At 40.0% G+C, this 24,135-nt stretch overlaps 1 protein-coding gene and 1 non-coding gene across 4 annotated transcripts in view; one reads left to right on the top strand and one right to left on the bottom strand.

Annotated features, from left to right (window-relative positions):
* Positions 1-24,135, top strand: part of COL4A6 (collagen type IV alpha 6 chain) — a 338,917-nt gene that overhangs the window by 64,490 nt on the left and 250,292 nt on the right. The gene's annotated exons all lie outside the window — the stretch shown is intronic.
* TRNAG-ACC (transfer RNA glycine (anticodon ACC)) lies at positions 19,305-19,377 on the bottom strand. Its single transcript has one exon. It is a non-coding gene; the product is annotated as a tRNA-Gly (tRNA).

The raw sequence follows: 24,135 nt of genomic DNA, 5'->3' as shown, positions 1-24,135 counted from the left end.
GATGGGGAAACAGTGGAAATAGTGGCTCACTTTTATTTTTGGGGGCTCCAAAATCACTGCAGATGGTGATTGCAGCCATGAAATTAAAAGATGCTTACTCCTTGGAAGGAAAGTTATGACCAACCTTGACAGCATATTAAACAGCAGACATTACTTGTCAACAAAGGTCCATCTAGTCAAGGCTATGGTTTTTCCAGTAGTCATGTATGGATGTGAGAGTTGGACTATAAAGAAAGCTGAGCGCAGAAGAATTGATGCTTTTGAACTGTAGTGTTGGAGAAGACTCTTGAGAGTCCCTTGGACTGCAAGGGGATCCAACCAGTCATCCTAAAGGAGATCAGTCCTGGGTGTTCATTGGAAGGACTGATGTTGAAGCTGAAACTCCAATACTTTGGCCACCTGATACGAAGAGTTGACTCATTTGAAAAGACGCTGATGCTGGGAAAGATTGAGGGCAGGAGGAGAAGGGGACGACAGAGGATGAGATGGTTGGATGGCATCACTGACTCAATGGACATGAGTTTGGGTAAACTCCGGGAGTGGCTGGTGGACACGGAGGCCTGACATGCTGCAGTTCATGTGGTTGCAAAGAGTCAGACATGACTGAGCAACTGAACTGAACTGAACTGATAGCCTATTAACAAACTATATTGTGATAGTTTCAGGTGAACAGCTAAGGGATTCAGTCATACATATACATGTGTCCATTCTCCCCCAAATTCCATTCCCCACCCTTCCAAGCTGCCACATAACAGTGTCAGATGAGTTTCTGTTGAGAATTGCATTGAATATGTTGACCTATTTGGGGAGTATTGCCACTTAAAATATTATTTTCTGATGAATGAATATGGATGTTTTCCCACTTATTTAGATTTTCTTTAACTTCTTTCCAAAATGTTTTATAAATTTCAGAGTATAAATTTTGCACTTCTTTTAGTAAATTCTTACACATGTTATTGTCTTTAATGCTATTGCAGATGGAATTGCTTTCTTAATTTTATTTTCAAATTGTTGCCAGTGTATAGAAATGCAATTGATTTTCATATATAGATCTTGTATCCTGCAACTTTGCTGAACTCTTTCCCTAGTTCCAAAGTTTCTCTTGTGGTCTGTCCTGGGAAATGTTTCATGTGCGCTTGAAACTAAGATGGTCTTTGAACCTGGATCTCAGAGATCAATGTAGGGGTTAATATAACCAATTAATCAGACTAGAATGACCATAATATTTCCACTTATCAATTACTTATTATATGCCAGGCACTGTGTTGACTGCTTGATACACAGTAAACTAAAGCATTTAATCCTCACAAACACTTAATGAAGTAGATACGATAAAACCAAGACTTAGTAACTTTCCAAAGGTCACATACCAAGTAAGAAGCAGATATAGAATTAAAACCCTGGCAGACATAGTGGAGATGAAAGGGAAATTATATATTATTGTTGGAGTACATTTGAAGACTTCTGAGTAGAGGTAAGATGTGAGCAGACTCGTATTTTAGCAAAATAACTCTGGCTACTGTATCGGAAATGGATTGGAGAGTACAAAAAATGAGGGCTGAGAAACCAATAGATGCTATTGTTACAACCTAGGTGAGAAATGACAAGTGTATAAAATTAGACAGTAATTCTGGAGGTAGAAATTCAAATTCAAGAGAAAAAGAGAAATGTACATATTAGAGCCAATATGACTTGATACATAAGGAGAGAGAAAAGGGGGGGGAATCAAGAATTGAAAAGTCCCTACCCTACCTTATGCCTCTATTACTGTGTGAAACTGAGGAAGAAAGAATAAGTAATCATATCAGTTATTAATAACAATATCATCAATTGCAAATGACATATGTTAGAGTGTATACTAATGCTGTTGTCATTAATAACATTAGTGTTGTTGTTTTTAATGATACCCTTGTTACCAATAACCTTTTAAATGAATATGGTAATGGTTTACATTTACTAAGTGCTACCTAAGTGCTCCTGACTCATTGGAAAAGACTCTGATGCTGGGAAAGATTGAGGGCAGGAGGAGAAGGGGGTGACAGACGATGAGATGGTTGGATGGTATCACCAAATCAATGAACATGAGTTTGAGCAAACTCTGGGAGATAGTGAAGGACAGGGAAGCCTGGCATGCTGCAGTCCATGGGGTCACAAAGAGTCAGACACAATGGAAAGACTAAACAACTCAAGTGCTTAGAACTGTTGTAATTATTTTCTTTACATTACATCAATTAACCCCCATAATAGCCTATGTATGTGGGCTCAGTTGCTCAGTCCTGTCAGAATTCTTCACGACCCCAGAATAGTAGCCTGGCGGGCTCCTCTGTCCATGGGATTATCCCAGCAGGAATACTAGAGTGAGTTGCCATTTCATTCTCCAGGGGATCTTCCTGACCCAGGGCTTGAAACTGCATCTCTTGTGTCTCCCTCCTACATTGGCAGGTGGATTCTTTACCACTGAATCACCTGGGGAGTCCAGTCACCTATGAACTAGGTACTATTATTCTCATTTTGCAGCTATGGAAGCTAGGGTACAGGGAGGTTAAGCAACTGCCCAAAGTCACACAACCTAGCCAGTAGTGCAGCCCTATCTACTCTGTAGGTGCAACTATCTTTTGTTTGGTCTGTACAATTTTTTTAAAATTAATTTGTTTTCAACATGTAAAGAGCAAGACAATTCATATTTTAAATAGATATAGATTTTTCAGGTTCATTTAAAATATATGCTAAAATCTAGCTACACTTGGCATGTTTTGCCCACATGGCAATATTCAGCTGGACTTAATGAGTTTCTGCTTTAGACAGGCCATAGGCTGTCTTGGACCTCAATGCCTAACTCATTTATGTTATCTGAATGTACTCGTAGGGATATGAGTCCTAGTCCTTCAGGTGTGAGACATCCCTACAGTTCTCAGGGAATTTTGGAGGGGTACAAACATAGATAAAACAGTAAATATTACAACTTATAACTTAATAATAGACCTACAATTGAAGGCACATTTTAAAGGTATAGGTAAGAACTGGGCATTCTTACAGCAGATGACTTATTTTGAAGAGTGGGTGAAAATAGAATCATAGGTGGGGTTGATCTACTTTGTTGAAAATAATACTCCAATAATAGTGTTCACGATGTCCTAGGCATTGAGTAAATATTTATGTGAGTATATCTCTTTGAATCCTTTCAAGAACCCTATGAAGTAGATGATTATTATCCTCTTTTTATGGATGAGGAAACTGACACCCCTACTAGTTTTGTGATTTGCTTAAGAACCCACAGCTACTCAGTGACTCAAGAACCCTGAGCTCCTGATTTCTGGTTCAGTATCCTTCATACATACCTTCAGAAAGAGCTGAAAATCTGGGCAGTTTCTCCATTCTCTAAGGAGAGTTTGTAAACCGAGTAGGTCAGGTGGCTTAGTGGTAAAGAATCCACCGCCTGCCAGTGCAGGAGACACAGGAGACGCAGGTTCAATCCCTGGATCAGGAAGATCCCCTGGAGAAGGAAATGGCAACCCACTCCAGTATTCTTGCCTGAGAAATCCCATGGACAGAAGAGCCTGGCAGGCTACAGTCCTTGGGGTCGCAAAGAGTCAGACATGACTGAGTGACTAAATAACAAAAATAGTTCTTTATAGAGTAGTTTCAGAAAGAGCTGAAAACCTGGGCAGTTTCCCCATTCTTTAAGGACAGTTTGTAAACTGAGGAGGTGATGGTGTTGCAAAGAATTTGCAAGTAGGATTTACCTCAGGTGTTTCACAGTTGCCTCTAAATGTCTTTTGAGGAGCTATTGAAAAAAAGATGAGACAGATCAGTAGTGGTAAAAGAGATTCCCGCCCCCCCCCAAAAAAAAGAGATCCCCAAAGTTAATCAATATCACAGATTGTTCTGGATTGAAATTGATGTTATTGCCTGTGGAAAAGCTCCTAAGTCCAAAGTGTATCCTATCCCCTATTATGAAGCTCAGTAAATAACCTGTGGGTCAATAGAGACTTCACTATTCACTCTGGCCAGGGCATGATCTATGTCTCCAGCCCTGAAGAAATCCAGTTTCTAAAAAGTGATTCAGTTAAATTTTTTTTAATGGCAATTCAGCTATTTATGAACTACTTTATGGAGATAATCCCCTTAAGCTGTAGAGAGCAATTTATACAGGAAAGAATATTAACAACATTCTTGATTCACAGAAGGAAAAAATAGCCTTCTTAAATTTAATCCATATTAATTAAATATATTAACATCTCCATTAGCTTGTGTTCTTAAAACAGTGGATTGACACCATTACCTGGTTAACTAAGTGGTAAGCACAAACTCCCCTGCTGAAAAGTCTCAATTACGCATAAACCCAGGAGATTCCATGCTGAGTTCTTAGTGTGTTGGGTTAGTTAGTGGGTGGGTTCTTGGGATCATTATCAAATACTGAGAGCAGAGAGATTTATGAGACAGAGCACCAGGTTCACCTCTTCTAAGGAGCTCTGAAGACCTCTAGTTGTTGGCAACCCGGAGGTGAGCACACACCAAGGGAAGCAGAAGTTAGAGCAAATAGTGCCACATCCTTGGAGGATGTTGTTTCTGTACCATCCAGCCTTGATAGCTTTTTAAAAATATTAATTTATTTGAAATGTGATATGGAGACAAACCTAGTGTTTTTTCACCATATGTGCTGTAACACTACTCCTGTGTCTCCACCAGCTATGAAGTGCACAAGTATATATTAATAATAACATACTAAAATTTGTGAATTTCTTAATATAAATAAAGCAGACGAGGTTATTTCTTGTATCAGTCATGATCCCAGCAAAAAGCTTATGGCACATTCAAAAGACTAATAAAAGACAATTTAATAAAGTGGCTATTCACAAAAGTGTAAGTGTTCTCTCTGGATATAAAACAGAGTAGAAAAATGTGGACAGTCGATCTGGAGGAGCAAGCAGAATGTCTAGCACATCCCCTAACAATGTGTGCTCAATCGCTTCAGTCATGTTGAACTCTTTGTGACTCCATGGAATGGGCTGTAGCCACCAGGCTCCTCTGCCCGTGGAATTTTCCAGGCAAGAATACTGGAGTGGGTTGGCATTTCCTCCTCCCGGGGATCTTCCCAACCAAGGATCAAACCTGCATCTCTTGCATCTCCTGCATTGGCAGGCAGGTTCTTTACCACTAGTGCCTCTCCCCTAACAATATGTTAGGCCAATAAATAAACCACAAATTTCAAGGGCTTAACATAATCAAGGACCCAGGTTCCTTCCATAAGTAGCCTAAGGCAGAGGTCAGCAAAAATTTCTGTAAATAGCCAAGTAGTAAATACTTCAGGCTTGTGGGCCATACAGTCTCTGTCACAGATGCAACAACTATTGTAGCAAAAGAGCAACTGAGGATAATACTTAAATGAACAAGTATAGCTGTATTCAAAAAAAAATATTTACAAAAAATAGGTAGCTGGATTTGGCCATTGGACCATAGGTTGCCACCCCTAGTCTAAGGCATCAGGTCTTTCTTAGAATCCTCTGCATCTGAGGGAAAAAAAAAAGAGAAGAGAAAGTATGTGGAGGATTGTGTGGGTGGCTTATTACTTCCAGCTTTGCTGTAAACTGTTGTTTCCCAAAGGATGTTCCATGTGTGCAACACATGTACTGGAGACTCTCTTAGGGGGAAAAATGAGGCCATATTCCCGATTTATATGAGGCCAGGTAAACTGGGAAATATGTTTTGTAGATTCCCCCTATGCGTTGAGATTTATAATGGATATTAGTATATCAAAGGCTCTGAAAAATCCTTTAGTATATAAAATTAAAAAATAAAACTTTGGTAAATGCTGCTTTATAATGAAGTCACTGATACTCACTTGCATTCTGAGTGAGAGATGAAGGAAGCAGAGTTCCAGGTAATGCTGGTGGTATTATTTTCAGTCCCAGAGGTGCCCATGGGAATTCCTCATGCATAAAAACTTAAAAAAAATTAACTGTAAAGTCAGTAGATGCACATAGTTAAAAATAAAAGTAAGATTCCTTTAGATCCTTCTCTACCACCTATACCGATTACTTGCTTACTTCAATTTCTGTATATTATGTTTGTAGGTCTATTTCTAGGCTCTTCCTCATGCCTCTGGCATGTTGTCCATCAGGCCACCTTCACCTTCAGCTTTAATTTTGATTCCTAAGACATCTGTCTGTTCTATCCCTCACTGTAGTATCTCCAACGCCTAAAATACTATTTGACACATAGTGCGTGATCCATCGGTCTTCCAGGTGACACAATGGTAAAGAATCCGTCTACTAATGCAGGAGACACAAAAGATGTGGGTTCCATCCCTAGGTCAGGAAGATCCCCTGGAGCAGATGCGATATTTTTGCCTGGAGAATCCCATGGGCAGAGGAGCCTGGTGGCTATAGCCCATGGGGGTTGCAAAGAGTCGGACATGACTGAGCAACTGAACACATACAGGCATGGGTGCTCAATAAATGCTGCATAAATGAAATCTTGTACTGTCTGGTAGAGTAGATTTCCTCTTAGTACCTACAGCTATCTACAGTAAGTCCCCCTACCTACTAATAAGTTTTGTTTTGAGAGCACATTCATTAAGTCCAACTTGTTCATACGTCCAACAAAGTTAGCCTAGGTACCCAACTAACACAATCAGCTATATAGTACTATGCTGTAATTGGTTTATAATAAGTGGCTCAGATGGTAAAGAATCTGCCTGCAATGGAGGAGACCCAGGTTTGATCCCTGGGTCAGGAAGACCCTCTGAAGAAGGGAATGGCTACCCACTCCAGTATTCTTGTCTGGAGAATTCCATGGACAGAAGAGCCTGGCAGTCTGCAGTCCATGGGGTTGCAAAGTCAGACATGGCTGAGCGACTAACACTTTCACTTTAAATACAGAAAAAACAAACACAAAAAAATAAACATTTGTAATCTTACAGTACAGTACCTTAAAAAGTACAGTGGTACAGTACAACAGCTGGCATACAGGGGTTGGCATTTAATGAACAGGGAAGAAGAGCTACTTACTGGAGGAGGGACAGGAGGTGAGAGATAATAGAGCTGAGAATAATGAGCAATGGGAGATTGAGAGCAAGCTGCAATTTCACTCACGCCTGATGTTAATGGAACACATGTTCACATCTTGGAAAGTTTGCAAGTTGAAGGTTTGTATGTAGGGGACTTAGTGTATTCTCTCTCTATATATATATCCCTATGTATATCTCCATCCAATAGTCTGTTCCAGTTTCAAGCACCCTCAATTTAGGACAGGTCATTTAGGGTATCAAACACAGCCTCCCTTTTGTTTAGAGCAGTGATTCACAAACCTAGATGGTTATAAAAATCACCCAGGGAAATTTTAGGAGAATGTAGATTTCCAGCATTCCAGAAATAGAATTTCTAAGGATGGGATCAGAGAATCTGGAACTTGGAAAACTCAATTCTTATACCTTCAGAAACATAAATATTTAATGAAAGGTTGTTGAGAACCAACTGGGAACAAAATAGACCTTTATTTCATGGAGTTTGTATTCTAGTAGGGGAACCAGCAAGTAAAACAATTAACAAATAAATATATAATATGGCAAGTAGCATTATAGGTGGCTCAGTGGTAAAGAATCCACCTACCAGTTCAGGAGCCACAGGAGACGCAGATTCAATCCTTGGGTTGGGAAGATCCCTTGGAGAAGGAAATGGCAACCCAGTCCAGTATTCTTGCCTGGAATATTCCATGGACAGAGGAGACTCCTAGTGGGCTACAGTCCATGGTGTCACAAAGAGTTGGGCATGACTGAGGTACTGAACATCCACATATGCACACAGGTAGCATTAGGTCTTAGGGACAAAAAGAAACAAAACAGAGTAGTGGGGCCCAGAATGTCAGGAATGCATCTAATAATTTAACTAGACTGGGCAATGAAGAGGGCTGTTTTTTCTCTGATTTCCACTACCTCCCCATTCCCACCATCTCACTCTATACCAGCTTTCACTTTGCTCTTACCCATGATAGCCAGTCTCCAAAATGACACCTAGTGATTCTCAGCTCCTGCCTTTAACATCCTTATGTTGTCATCTCCCACTTTGCTCAGAATCCATCTGTATGACCAAGAGAATATGGCAATGGTGGCAGGGTGTGATTTTCAAGGCTGAGTTATAAAAGACATTTGCCAGGCGCCATCTCAGGAGGACACTCAAGTAGCCCTGTGGAGAGGCCCACATGGGAAGAACTGAGGTCTCCTGTCAACAATCAGCATCATCTGGTCAATCCTATAAAGTGAGCCACCTTGAAAGGGAATCTTGCAGCCCCAGCTGACATCTTGATGGCAGTCAAATGTGAGACACAGGGCCTGAACCACCAAGATAAGCTGCCCCCACATTCCTGACTCACAGAAACTGTAAGACAAAATAAACATTTATTATTTGAAAAGAAACTCAAGTCACTCTGATGTTTTGTTAGGTTTAGAAACTCCAAGTTTCAAGCATTCTTCTCAACCTTGTTTTCCCTTAGCTTTGACATCAGATGAAAATTCACATGTATGACACAGAAAATATTTGAGTGGCTAGTTCCAAGGAAAGAGACAGGAATATATCTGTGAGAGAGGTAGGAGTCTGTATGTGTATATATACAAATACATATCCAGAACATATATATCCAGAATATATATACACATATCCAGAATATATATACACATATCAATAATATATATACACACATATCCAGAATATTTATATACACATATCCAGAATATATATATATATATATATACACACACACATGCCCATATTATATATACACATATCCAGAATATATGCACATATCCAGAATATATACAAACATATCCAGAATACTTATATAAACATATCCAGAATATGTGTACACATATACAGAATATGAATGCTAACTCATTTTAGTCATGTTGACTCTGTGAATCTATGGACTGTAGCCCGCCTGGCTCCTCTGTGCATGGGTTTCTCAAGCAAGAATACCAGAGTGGGTTGCCATAACCTCCTCCAGGGGATCTTCCCAACCCAGGGGTTGAACCTGTATCTCTTCAGTCTCCTGCATTGGCAGGTGGGATTTTTATCATTAGCACCATCTGGGAAGTCCTATATATATCCTGGATATATGTATTCTGAAGGTACATATACACATATACATATATGACATATACAGATATCCTGAATATCTGTATATCCAGTATATATACACATCCAGAATATGTATATACATATCAAGAATATATATACAGATTTCCAGAATATACACATATCCAGAAAATATATACATATTCAGAATATGCATACATACCTGGAATATATATGTATCCAGAATATATATACACATATCCAGAATATATGTACATGTGTCCAAGATATATATACACATATCCAGAGTGTGTATATGTATATATTATATATATATACACACATATCCAGAGTATATATACACACACACACACACACACATATCCAGAATATAAGTGCTATGTCACTTTAGTTGTGTCTGACTCTTTGTCACCCATGGACTGTAGCCTGCCAGCCTCCTCTGTCCATGGGATTCTCCAGGCAAGACTACTGGAGTGGGTTGCCATGCCCTCCTCCAAGGGATCTTCCCAACCCAGGGATTGAACCCTTGTCTCTTAAGTCTCTTGTATTGTCAGGTGGGTTCTTTACAATTATCACCACCTGGGAAGCCCTACATATCCAGAGTATATATATATACATATCCAGAATAGATGCACATATCCAGAAGTTATATACATATCCTGAGTATATGTACACACATATCCAGAATAATTGTATACACATATCCAGAATATGAATGCTAAGTCACTTCAGTCATGTCTGACTCTTTGTGACTCTATGGACTGTAGCCTGCTAGCCTCCTCTGTTTATGGGATTCTCCAGGCAAGAGTACTGGAGTGTGTTGCCATGCTCTCCTCCAGGGGATTGTCTCCCAACGCAGGGATTGAACCTGAATTTCTTAAGTCTCCTGCATTGGCAGGAATGTTCTTTACTACTAGCACCACCTGGGAACTCCTACATATCCAGAATATATATATACATATCCAGATTTTATACACATATCCAGAATATATATATATAGAATATACATGCATATCCAGAATATATATACATATCCAGAATATATACATATCTAGGATATATCTATACATATCCAGAGTATATATACATATTTAGAATATACACATATATATCCACAAAATATATATATATCCAGAATATATATGCACATATCCAGAATATATATGTATATCAGAATATACATACATATCAGAATATATATACATACATATCCAGAACATATATACACATATCCAGAATATATATACATATCAAGAATATATATATACATTCCAGAGCATGGCTGCAATCCTACAGATAGGTTACTGAGCTAAGGGAACTAGGAAACTGAGGCAACATGAACAATCCAGGAAAGGATAGAGGAATCCAGTTTCTATTATTAATGAGCATATGAGGTGGTGACCAGTTATCTTTTAGATTCTCATGGCACCCTAGCTCTGAAAAAAAAATTCTATGATATTTTAAGATTTCACATCTGAAACCTAAGCTGAGCTATCTCCAAGGCCTAACTAGAGTACCTGGCACATAATAGATGCTTATTGAAGCTTGCTGGAGTGAACCTAATAGCAGAGTCATCAAACTGTAAGAACTGAGATACAAAGTTAGGGCCAGACTGGCAATGACAGTGACCCAGTAATGACTATAGACGAAGGAGTTGAGTTAGGGCTCTTTAAATGCTCCTTCTTTCTCAACTATTATTTAGATTAATCCTAGGGGTTGGAGCCTGGCTGAAGCTGCAGGTGATAAGTAAATGGCCACAAAAGGGAAAACTGCAAAGGCTGGAAACCAGGGAGAGGCCTGACTGGTATAGTAAGATACCTGAAGAAAAGATAGTGTTGGAATAAGTAGTGGCAACTATTCTATACCAGAATACAAATAAGGGTGTTAAAAGCAAGAATTTCCCAAGAATCTCAGATAGCATGTTAAGTTTATAAAATCTCACTGATTCTGATGATAAAAATTCTCTTCCCCAGACAGCTCAGAAAAAATCTTTGGGAATAATATTCTTTCTTACATTTTCCAGTCAAATTAGTCCACATTCTTGTGATCAGCAATTTGTAGCCCTTAAAATGTTAAGGAGAAGCATACCAGGCATCACAGATTAGTAACGTTCCCCAACGAAGTAGATTGTTACACCTGCCCACACAGGTCAGCATTTTTCATTACATGCCAAATTTGGGGGGAAATTCTCCCTAATTCCTGAGACAAGCACCATCAAAATGATTGAAAATTCTACAGCCCAAATCATTCACATCTTAATCTCTAGAGATGCTCTTCTCTTTCAACCTAACTGAGTGAAGAAGGCACTTCCCTGGAGATGGCAATTAGATTAAAAAGCCCAAGCCTTTCTCTTGATTACTTAAAATGATACTAAGTCCTTGAGCTAACTTAGATGGATGGTAATGGTTTCCAGGGGACAGACAACTTCAAAAAGATAACTTCATTGCACTTTCTTTCCAGTTTACTTACTTAACACATTGAAAATACTTTTGGAAATTTTATTAAAGAGGCGTGAGCCTTTTTAAAATGGATCAGAGAACTCTCTCCTGATTTCAAATAGCTGAATGAAATTCTGCCAAGTGCTAATAATAACAATCCTTCTGTGTTATGGTTGGTCAACCCTTACTCCCACCCTAGAGCAAGCATGAGGTTCTAATCAGTATAATGAATGAAGTAGTTATTAACATTTCGGGAAAAAACACCCAAAATTGTTGCTCTTTTGTGAATTATACTGGTAGATTGTAGCTCTTTTTCTTTGGTCAGACTGTTCATCCAAGGACTTTGTGATTAAAAAGGCAGGAGGTTATTTACCAAATGAATAAATGAGGGGGCTGTTTAGTAAAGAATTCAGTTACCACTGGGAACCTTCTCTCTGTATTGAAAATAGGATTTGATTTATACCCCTTGACAATTACTTTCCAAGACTAAAATGTCAAGGACACCTGTACATTAGGGACCATCCTATTAGTGATTTATGAACAGTAAACAAATGTGTAGGGTATCCTTGCTGGGTATATATTCATCAGCTAAGGTTAGCACCACCCCCCTGCCCCTCACCCCTCAAGTCACTTAACCTGGATGTCTCAGTTTCCCAGTTGTTCAAGTATGGAATAATAATACTTTCCTACCTCAAAAAGGTCTTTTGAGAATGAAGCAGTTAGTGAGCTGCTTCAAAGATGAACTGCCTTGTTTTCATAATTTCTTTGCTTGTAGTCTGGCTCACTCACTACAGCAGTTAAATATACATGGTAAACACGTTATGTTTGGTTTTCACGTAACCATACACTCTTGAAAACAAAATTTGCTTGAGATATTTTCCCAATTCTCTGCCTTTAGTCTGTGTGGGACCTGAGGTTAATTAGCATCCACAAGCTCTTATCTGCACCTTTTTGAAGGACTAATTAGTGTATATTTTGTCAAATTCTAATGAGAAGTGATAAGGAGTCTTTTTACCCGGTTTTCTTTTCTCTCAGGGGGAGATACATTATTTTAGCCAACATTTGTTTTTCCCAAGGAGACAATATTTGTTGATTTAACCTATGTTTACTAAGCACTATTAAGGCCTATGGGGCTATGGAAGAATACAAAAGAGCATTTTTAAAAAGAGCTAATGGATCTGAGAAAGTTGCTGCTGCTAAGTCACTTCAGTCGTGTCCAACTCTGTGTGACCCCATAGATGGCAGCCCACCAGGCTCCCGTCCCTGGGATTCTCCAGGCAAGAACACTGGAGTGGGTTGCCATTTCCTTCTCCAATGCATGAAAGTGAAAAGTGAAAGGGAAGTTAGTCGTGTCGGACTCTTCGCAACCCCATGGACTGCAGCCCACCAGGCTCCTCCGCCCATGGGATTTTCCAGGCAAGAGTACTGGAGTGGGTTGCCATTGCCTTCTCCTGAGAAGGTTAAGCTAGTTATAAAAAACAAATTGAAAGCCACAAACATTATGCATATGTGAGAAGGGACTCTCCAGTAAATGAGCAGTGAAGTGGGCACAAGGTGACAGGTTTGACTGATGTAGAGGTCTTGCTTTGGATGGTAATGAGCAAGATGAAATGTGTAGGATGGACTTCGGAGGGACATGTAATGGGCTTTATCATGGAAGGAGAGCTTAATCAAGGAAGAGGGTGGGGAAATGAGGAGGAGGAGACTGTAGGAAACAGAGTTATGGACTGGGATTCAGTAAAACTGGGTTTAGTCCTGATGCAAACTTTATTCTGCACTCAGAATTTTAGGTCACCCCTCCACATTGCAAGGTTTGGGACCACATGTGTATGCTCAGTCATTCAGTCTTGTCCGACTCTCTGTGACCCCATGGACTGTATGTAGCCTGCCAGGCTCCTCTATCCATGGGTTTTCTAGTGTTCTAGCAAGAACACTAGAACAGGTTGCTGTTTCCTTCTCCAGGGAATCTTCCCAATCCAGGGATCTAACCTGTGTCTCCAGCATTGCAGGCAGATTCTTTACCATTGTGCCATGTGGGAAGCCCTTGGGACCACATAAGGGACTTCCAACTACAGCACTCTAGGATTTAAAAGCTTCCTCAGAGATGTGAGTTTAAAAATTTAAATCCAGTCAGGTTCTCAAGTTCTCAATAGGTTTCATGGCTGAAGAAAGAAAGAATACAAGGCAGAGGAATGAACATCATGAAGGCACCTCCATTATAATGGCCAGAACCAGGGATTTCCCTGGTGGTCCAGCGGCTAAGACTCTGACTCCTAATGCATGGGGTCCAGGTTTGATCTCTCATCTGGGAACTAGGTCCTACATGTGGAAACTAAAGGTCTCACATGTTGAAACTAAGACCTAGCAGAGCCAAATAAATATTTTTAAAAATAACTCAGGACCAGAATAAGGCAAACCAGTCATGGAGAAAAAACACATGAGAGAAAATTCTGTATCAAATCAACTAAATTTAAGGGGAGGTGGTATTATGTAGTAGAAGGGACATAAGCTTTGCAATTGACTATACCTGGCCAGGGTTTGAATCCCATTTTATCCACTTGGTTGTGGTTTCAGGCAAGTTTTATAACCTCTGAGCCAAAACTTTCTAACTCAAACTGGAATCATAATACTGTATTCTTTTTTTTTAGCCAAAACTTTTTATTTTATTTTATTTTATTTTATTTTACCGTGGCAGATTCATGTTGATATATGGCAAAACCAATACAATACTATATTCTTAATAGACTTGTTTTGAAAACTAAATGAGTTAATCTGAGCAAAGCACATTGTACCCACCTGGCTTGCCATAAGCACTCAATAAATGGTGGTCATTTATAGCTCCCAATTACTGAAGCCCTGATTTGTCTTGACTGTTTTGCTAGACAAGTTAGATTACACAAAGGGGCCTCTTTAGCTCCTCCTTAGAGACTGAGCTTTTATCATCTTTAAATTGAGGGCCTCCGTGTCAGCTTACACAACAGCCCCTCCCCCAACACAATTAGACTTCCTCAGCTCCCCAGAAAACAGGTTTTGAAGCATCTCTGCTATTTTCAATTTGTCAGTATCTGGATCTGCCTGGTCCTAGTCAATCTAAATGGAGAGAGTTGGACCATAGCCTTGTCCTTCAAATGCCTGTGGGTATAACTGATTTAATTTCTGTCAGTATAAAGAGTTTTCAGAGGATACTGAGGAAGCCATTTCCCATAGCCAGGCAGCCCTGACCGCCCTTCTTCCTCTTGCTCACAGGGGCTTACTGGGGGGCCTCTGCTCTGGTAAAGACTTTGGCTCTGTTACTCAGATATGTTAGGCAAAGATCTGTTTGGTGATTCATTTGATTAGATAGGAGTTCCACACAAAAGGGGGCTTGTGCATTTATTGTAGTTACTGAGATTAAGGGAGCCAGGTACTGCTGTGGGAAGCTGCCTCGTTGAAAAGAGAGGCCATTCTTTGATGTTGAGAGAACCAGCCTTCCTCAATGAGAAAAATAACTATTAGTTTCCTTGATTTGCAAATCACTTGAAAAGCGCATTAACTAACCCTTTCGCTTATTTTGTATAATGCTTGTTTGAGGGTGGGGGTTTCGGTCTGTGCAAAGGAAGCAAAGAGGAGAATTCACTTTTTTAATTGTTTCCCATGATCTCAGTGGCAGCTCAACTGATTCCCCGCCCCTCCAACCCCAGCTTTTGTTCTTTTTTTCATCTTTTACACTTAGTCACACACTCTTCTTCCTCACCTCCCATGCTGGTCTTTTTTCCAAACAGCACCTCGGTCATGGTCCACATTAATCTAACCCATAGCTCTCTATGCTACTCACCCATTTTATTTTTTATTTATTTATTTATTTATTTTTTGACACATGCAACCTCTACCACTGTATATACCTCTTGCATTCAAGTTTTTCTTCTCAGTAACTAATATACTTAGTTATATGTGTGATTGGAAGAAAAGAAATTATATAATCCTGAAGAGGATAGGTTTGTATTTGGGATCTGCATTGTGCTTAATATCAGAGTAGGAGTATGTCTGATCTTGAAACAGCCACGAAAATAAATTCACAGGATATACTATGAGGAAGACCTAAATGTGTGAAAACCTGAGAAGTGGTTCACTTCTCGGTGCTCTCTGTTTTGTGTGTCCCCCTACTCTGTATTGAAGCTGGACAGTGTCAGCCCTCAAACTGATTCTAAAAGATAAGCTTAAGCTAAGCAGAGTAGCTCCCTTCCTCCCCCATCCTGTGTTCTTCTTTTCCCTGTCTTTCATTTCATCATGTATGGAACATACTTGGCACTGGGCCAGGCATAATATTAAATAAATAACTTAACCAACCCCTGTACTTCTCTGGTAGCTCAGATGGTAAAGAATCTGCCTGCAATGCAGGAGACCCAGGTTCGATCCCTGGGTTGGGAAGAGCCCCTGGAGGAGGAAATGGTAACCCACTCCAGTATTCTTGCCTGGAGAATCCCATGGACAGAGGAGTCTGGTGGGCTATGGTCCATGGGGTCACAAAGAGTCACACAGGACTGAGCGACTAACACTTAACCAACCCCTGGTTGTCCTTATGCCCTTCCCCTACTTTGTAAGACTAGTCACCATCTGCCATACTATATATTTGAGTTAGTTTCTTTTTTGTATCCTTTCCATGCCCCCTAACCCCCAGGTCCTCCCATTACAAACACAATATAGGCTCCACAGAGGCAGGAGCTTGGGGTGTTCAATGCTGCACCACTAGCCTGGTACTTGGTAGTTGCTCAATATGTATGTGTTGAATAAAATAAGCAGCTTCTGTCTGTCTGTTCTTCTCTGGGCCATTGGATTATGTGGACACTCTGCTGAAGATCTCAATGAACTCACTCCTCTCACGTGAGGAACCGCATTTGCTATCTTACTCTTGGTATCAACCAAGACCTATGGGAAGATGAAAAGTCACTCACCTCCACACCAAGGAGACAACAGTGCCAATGACAGCTCAAAGCTAAGAAGTCACCTAAAAGCACCTTGCTCTCAAGTGCGGGTTTTTGTTACCTAGATGTCCAGAGCAATGGATAAAATGAGACAGCATTTTTCTAGAGACGATAGATCCTTTCCCAGAAGATGCCTGACTGGGGGCAGATTTGTGGGCTGGCTGAAACAATGGTCCAGAAATCTGAGAAGACAATCAGCTAAGCAAGGTTAGGAGAGGGGGCAGAGAGAGCTGAACTCTTGCTTCAAATCTGAGTGATTTCAGCTGCTCCTGTGGAAGAAGGCAGTGTTTTTCTTGCATAAAATCTCCAACCCTGCATCTGGCCTTATTGTCTATCTTGCTGTGCTTTGGCTCACAGATGCTGCTTTGAAGAGAAAACTTTCTCCTTGAATGGCTTTACTTGTAAACTTCTAATTTGCTAAAGCCAATTAGTGGTTGAAATTTCACAGGAAGTCAGAGTATTTCAAGGTTGAAAGTTTGAGAGGGCATTTAGTGCAACAATTCTCAAACCGCACTTTATGAATGTAAGTTAGGTACAATCACTTTCTTTGGCAATTAAAACATTGGTTACTGCCAAGTGTTGGCAAGAGTGTGGGAAAATGGTAGATCTCAGACCTTGCTGGTAGGAGTGAAAATTGATGTAGCCTTTTTGTGGGGGAAATTTAGCAACACGTGTCAAAATTTTAAATTCATGTACTCATTGACCCGTCAATTCCACTTCTTGGAGACTATTCCACAAATATACCATATTGCATCAATTCTAAATTTTAACACTTATATATATGCATTTTATATACATTTTAATATTTGTGCGATTGGGATGCACCTTTGATTCAATGGAATATGGTACTTCCCCACATCACAAGAAGCTACCATATGGATTTTTATTGCAGTGTCACTTATAACAGCAAGATCAAGGAAAACCTGCATGCCCATAGATAGAATACTATTAGCTAACTCACATTCATCCCAAATAATATCACATACAGCTACTTAAAAAAATAAGCTTGATCTATATTTGATGACTTGAAAAAAAATTTCTGAGATACATAATTAAGGGGGAAAGTTTAGGTATATAATATTGTGTTTAGAAAACTTTTGTGAAAAAAAGACATTTCAATTATATATATATATATGTTTCCCAGGTGGTACAGTGGTAAAGAATCCACCTGCCAATGCAGGGGACACGAGACACGGGTTCAATCCCTGGGTCAGGAAGATTCATCCCATGGAGAGGGAAATGGCAACCTGCTTCAGTATTCTTGCCTGGAAAATTCCATGGAGAGAGGAGCCTGGTGGGTAGAGCCCCTGGGGTCACAGAGTTGGATACAACTGAGCACACACACATATATGTATATGTGTGTGTGTGTGTGTGTGTATATATATATATATATATATATATATATATATTCTGACATATACATACAAATGTATTTTTGGTAGGCTATGTAAGCAACTGTTATTAAAGAATTCTTTTAGGGTGAGGGTTGGGTGTTGGAAGAGTTTTACTTGTCATTTTGTACTTTTTTTGTAGAGTTTGCATTTTCCAAGTTTGTTCCCATATTGCTCTATTTTCTTAAAAACCAAAAGAGGTTTCTGAGAGATGAATTATGGTTATTTGCCCCTTTTTTATACTTTTCTGTATCAAAACACACAATAGATGTTATTTTTAAAAGGAAACTGGTAAGACAATCCCTGTCTCAGTGGAGTTCTTAATGTGATAAACCAGAGAACAAATGCTTTACTAGGTCCAATAATAGAGATCTGAACGAAGTGCTGAATGGGAGAAGATGAAGGGAATCTGATTCAGTGTCTCCAGATGTGTCAGGAAAGCGTCCCAGAAGAGGAAACATTTGAGCTGAGGGTTGGTAGAGCAGAGGATATGTGGTGGAAGCATTCCAAGAAGAATAGACAGCTTGTGTAAAGGCACAGTGATCTAGATTGCTAGTTGTAGGAGTGTTGGAAGGTTCCATGTGGTTGGAGACTGTCTGTGGATGAGGGAGCATGATGAGTAATGAGAACAGATGAGTGTATACTGTGTGCTGGACACTGGGCTAGATGTTTTGAGTTTTTCACCTCCAATGCTTAGAAGGATATTAAAGAATAAATACTTTGCCAACAAAGGTCCATATAGTTAAGGTTATGGTCTTTCCAGTAGCCATTACGGATGTGAGAGCTGGACCATAAAGAAAGCAGAGCACTTAAGAGTTGATGCTTTAGAACTGTGGTGCTGGAGAAGACTCTTAAGAGTCCCTTGGAAAGCAAGGAGATCAAAGCAGTCAATCTTAAAGGAAATCAATTCTGAATACTCTTTGGAAGGACTGATGCTGAAGCTGAAGCTCCAGTACTTTGGCCACCTGATGCGAACTGCTGACTCATTGGAAAAGACCCTGATGATGGGAAAGATTGAAGACAGGAGGAGAAGGGGATGACAGAGGATGAGATGGCTGGATGGCATCACCGACTCAATGGACATGAGTTTGAGTAAACTCCGGGAGTTGGTGATGGACAGGGAAGCCTGGTGTGCTGCAGTCCAGGGGGTCACAAAGAGTCAGACAGGACTTGGCAACTAAACAACGACAAAGGAATAAATGGCCTTGAGGACTTGAAATGTGGTAAAGACAGCCCAGGGTTTCAACATGAACCAAGCTGAGTTTCAATCCAAGCAGTTTAGTCTATCTGATCCTTCCTTAAAGAGTTGTGAAGAGGTTTTTAAAAATATATTTTTATTTATTTGGCTACTCTAGGTCTTAATTGCGGCATGCAGGATGTTTTAGTTGCAGCATTGAACTCTTAGTTGCAGTGTGTGGGATCTAGTTCCCTGACCAGGGATCGAACCTAGGCCCCCTGCATTGGTAGCACAGAGTCTTAGCCACTGGACAATCAGGGAAATCCCTTGATGAGGTTTTAACAAAGCTGTATATAATGCCCTTGACATATAGTCAGAACCTAGACAAGTTGACTGGTATTAATATGCTCATTCTCATCATTCCTCCCTTCCCAAGCCTACCAGAGTACTGTGTATACAGTAGGAACTCAGTAAATCTCAGCTACTGAACAATTTGTGAGAATTGGGTAAGGTGTATGGTAGGACATGACGTGACAGAGCCCTTGTCTCCTAATTGCCCATCCAGCCCTTTAATACCATATGTCAGAATTTTTGCCTTAGAGAACCTAGTATATACTATCTGAAAACGTGAAGAGGCAGAACTCCAGGCACCTAAATAAAATAGAAGGAGTTGTAAAATCTTTCTATGAAGCTGATCACTCCCAAGGATTTTAGACTACATGGATGATATAATAAAGAGTAAAGATGAAAAACTGGGCTTCCCTGGTGGCTCCCACCTACCAACCAATGTGGTAAAGCACCCGCCTACCAATGCAGGAGACCCAGGTTCAATCCCTGGGTCAGGGAGATCCCCTGGAGAAGGAAACAGCAACTGCACTCCAGTATTCTTACCTTGGAAATCCCATGAACAGAGGAGCCTGGCAGGCTACAGTCCATGGGATTGCAGAAGTCAGACATGACTCAGCGACTAAACAACAACAACAAAGATGAAAAACCACCAGTGCAAATCAAATTTAAGGCAAAGTCTGTTAGCTTCAATAAACAAAGCAGTATGGGACCAACACCAGGATTGAAGCAGACAAACCCTAAAACATGGCTGCGATGTCCTGAGAACTAAAGTTGCGAAAGTCCCCACTTTGTCCTTTATTAGTAGTGTGGCCTTAAACAAGCCATTTCCCTATGGAGAAATAGCCCCTCTCTCTTCTCACCTATAGAATATGACAGTTGAGTTAGTTAAGGTCAGCAAACTGCAGCCAAATGTAGTCTGCCACCTGTTTTTTGTAAGTAAAATTTTGTTGGAACACAGCTATGCCTATTCATGTCGTATTGTCTATGGTCTGTTTTGCACACAATGGCACAGTTAAGTAGTTGTGACAGAGACCGTACGGCATACAAAGCTGAAGGCATTGACCATTTGACCCTTTGTAAAAAACAAAAAGCTAGCTGACTGCTGGTACATGTATAACATCTCTTCCACCTCTGACATTCTGTGATATCTGTACTGCTAAAGGCTTAATGCATGAGACCATTGGCAGTCACTAGGTTCATCTTGGAAAACTTCCATGAAATTTGGAAATTTTCCAGAGGCCTCATCTGTAAATTTGTTACTAATGCAACAACACTTTTTGAAGCATCTTCTGTTTGCCACAGACTCTACTGGTTCTGGGGTGCAATAGGGAGCAAAATCAGACATGATCCTGGCACTCATGGAGTTTACAGTCTATTAGAAGAGACAATTTTTAACAGAACCTCATCACAACATCTTTCACTTTGGAAAGTAAAGCCAACTAATTATTCCATAGTAGGTTAATAACTTACTAGGTTTACATGTGGATTTATGAGCATCTTCATTCATTCATTCACTTATTTATTAGTTTGCTCATTCATTCATTAATTCAGCACATATTTATAGAGTTCTTACTATGTGCCAGGTGCTGGACTGGGTTATATACTGAAATGTACTAACGAAAAAGATGGACAAAGTTGCTTATATTCTGTGGACCTTATATTCTGTTGTGGATTATATATAATAAAAAAATCACTGATATACAGTTTTTAACTGCAGTGAGTGCTTGAGGAACATGATCCTACAGCAGCATATAACAAAGGAACATGCTCTAGTCTGGAGAGGTCGAGAATGATTTCTGAGGAAGCATTTCAGCTAAAATTGAAGGATGAGTAAGACTGATAATCTAGTTAGTGCTAGTGGGAACTGTTTCTTTCTGGGTTGTTGGTTTGGGTGCATTTAAATCAGTATTTTTCAAACTAAAGTTTGAATGAAACCCCTCCTGTTTTGTTTTGTTTTTGATCAATTGTTTGGACCCTGACCAACATTTGTTTCCTAATAGAGTGGAAAGGATAAGAGGAGTAGGATGAGTGAAACTTTCATATTACATTGCTGGAAATAATTATTCTGTGAAACTATGTAAAGTGCATTTCTTACTATGAGTCAGTCCAGAAAGTAGGAGTCACTGATCAGAAGGATCTGCTTTGGCTCTTTAAAGTTGCAGTTTATCAGATAACAGCTCTGTTCTTTAGTTTCCTGCCTTTAAAGTCAGAGGGATGTGTTCTTCAGGTCTGTTTCTTTTCACGTCCTTTTTAGAGAAAGCATGACAGTGAGTAAAAGAGCACGAGCCATTATTTACTGAGCTCCTGCTTTGGTGCCAGTCAGTGCTTTGTATAAATTATACCATTTAATCCTCACAGCTATCCTACGAGAGAGGCACAATTCATTATCGCCTTTTCAGATAATGATGCTTGCAGCTCAGAGAGGTTAAGTGACTAGCCCATGGCCACACAGCCAGTAAAATTCTCTTGCCTAAATAGCTAGGAACAAAATGAACACAAATGAGCTTAATTTGGTACTGCCTGAACATTTAACTGATAAGTTAGAAATTAGTCAAATTTGAAATGCTGGTTAAGAACCTCCTAGGTTTCTTTTTTAAAAAAGTTTTAATTTTGTACGGGTGTATAGCCGATTAACAATATTGTGGCAGTTTCAGGTAAACAGTGAAAGGACTCAGTCATGCATATATATGTATCCATTCTCTGCCAAACCCCCTCCCATCCAGGCTGCCATATAACATTGAGCAGAGTTCCATGTACTTTACAGTAAGGTCCTTGCTGGTTATCCCAAATTCCCTAACTATGCCTTCCTCTCCAGCAACCATAAGTTCAAGAACCTCCTAGGTTTCTATCACCTGTTTAATGATACAAGTTCTGTAGACCTTTCAGTTGAGTCCATCTCTCTCTCTCTCCTTCCTAGAAAAAGTGCCTCTTAATTCCTGAGCTGCTTAGATGGAATTTGGACCCATTTAATTCCAACATGGCAAAACTCATTCTTTCCAACTGAAAAGAAAACATCGGAAAAGATGACACTGATGTCACAGCATCAGTCCCCTAGCCCTACAAGTCTCAAAAAAAGTCACTAAAGAAGGGAAATTTGGGAACAATAGACTCCTGTAAGATCACAATAAGCAACAACAGAGTGATCAAGTCTCCAGGCTGGGAGATACAAACAAAAGATGCACAGCAAGTGAAAGTACAAAAGAAGGCCCGTGGGAGGAGACTCTGATGCTATCATTAAGAGATTCCCACTGGTTCCATTTAATTTTCTCAAACAAAATAGATTAGCAGGGACCTCCTCATATTCTTCCTCCAATAATTTCATTCTTTAACATACAATGAGAATGGAGGGCACAGGGAGAAATCCTTCAGTTACTAAATAGAAGGAAATTAATAGCCTTTTGGGTCAGAGAATTATAATTCTAAAGGCAGATTTTCCTTAGTCAGATAATGAGCTGCAGTTAAAGAGAAGATTGAAATAATGTGAAGATAATTTCACAAGTGCCCCTTTTCAGGACCCTCGGTTTTAAAGTGGCAATCTACAACATGATGTGATGAAAAATTACTTTGGAGTGGGTGTCATAAAAACTTGGTTTGGCTACTGTCTCTAATCCAAGTTTGGATAAACTTTGAAAAGTAACTTCACTTCTGTGAGCCTCAGTTTCCTTGGCCTGTAAAATAGCAATGAAAACAAAACCTAACTCCCCGTGTTATTGTGAGGATCAGATGACCTTAATGTGTATGAAATGTGTTTTATAAACCAAACATTTATATAATTATATAAGGTGTGAAGGTGATACATCAGGTTCTTAAGAATTTACAATGGCAAGTCCAGAATCCTCAAAAGAGGCTTTGATGAAGCTAATAATGTGGTCCGATCTCAGTCTCTCTAGCCTTCTCACTCATTACGCTCTTATAAGAACTCTCTGCTCTATTTACCTGGTTCCATTTACTCCTCTGCTAATTAAACTTGATCTTTCCTGCTTCTGTTACTTGGCTTATATTGTTCTTCCTGACTTTAGCTCCTCCCGTTGCACCTAGCATAAGAAGTGCCTCCTCCAAGAAGGCTTTCTACATCTTCACTGCTACTCCAAGTATGGTGCCCACACAGCAGGATCAGCATTGCTTAGAAGTCTATTAGAAATGCTGATTTATGGGCACCTCCCAGACTCAGTTCAGTTCAGTCACTCAGTCGTGTCTGACTCTTTGAGACCCCATGGACTGCAGCATGCCAGGCTTCCCTGTCCATCACCAACTTCCAGAGCTTTCTCAAACTCATGTCCATTGAGTTCAGTGAGGCCATCCAACCATCTCATCCTGTGTCGTCCCCTTCTCCTCCTGCCTTCAATCTTTCCCAGCATTAGGGTCTTTTCCAATGAGTCAATTCTTCACATCAGGTAGCCAAATTATTGGAGTTTCAGCTTCAGCAACAGTCCTTCCAATGAACATTCAGGACTGATTTCCTTTAGGATGGACTGGTTGGATCTCCTTGCAGTCCAAGGGACTCTCAAGAGTCTTCTCTAACACCACGGTTCAAAAGCATCAATTCTTTGGTGCTCAGACTACTGAACCGCCCAGACTACTCAACTGGTTTATGATCAGGCCATTCAAGATGGCTCTTCTCTTTCTCTCTGTACATCCCCTGCTCCACCAGTGCCTGCTCCACCCTACTCACATGACTGACCTTCCCTCTTAATCATACAGTCTAACCAGTACACAACCTACCTACTTGCC

Source organism: Bos javanicus, chromosome X, assembly GCF_032452875.1.
Source record: "Bos javanicus breed banteng chromosome X, ARS-OSU_banteng_1.0, whole genome shotgun sequence".
NCBI classification, from domain to species: Eukaryota; Metazoa; Chordata; class Mammalia; order Artiodactyla; family Bovidae; genus Bos; species Bos javanicus.
This window is presented reverse-complemented; position numbering and strand designations above follow the sequence as displayed.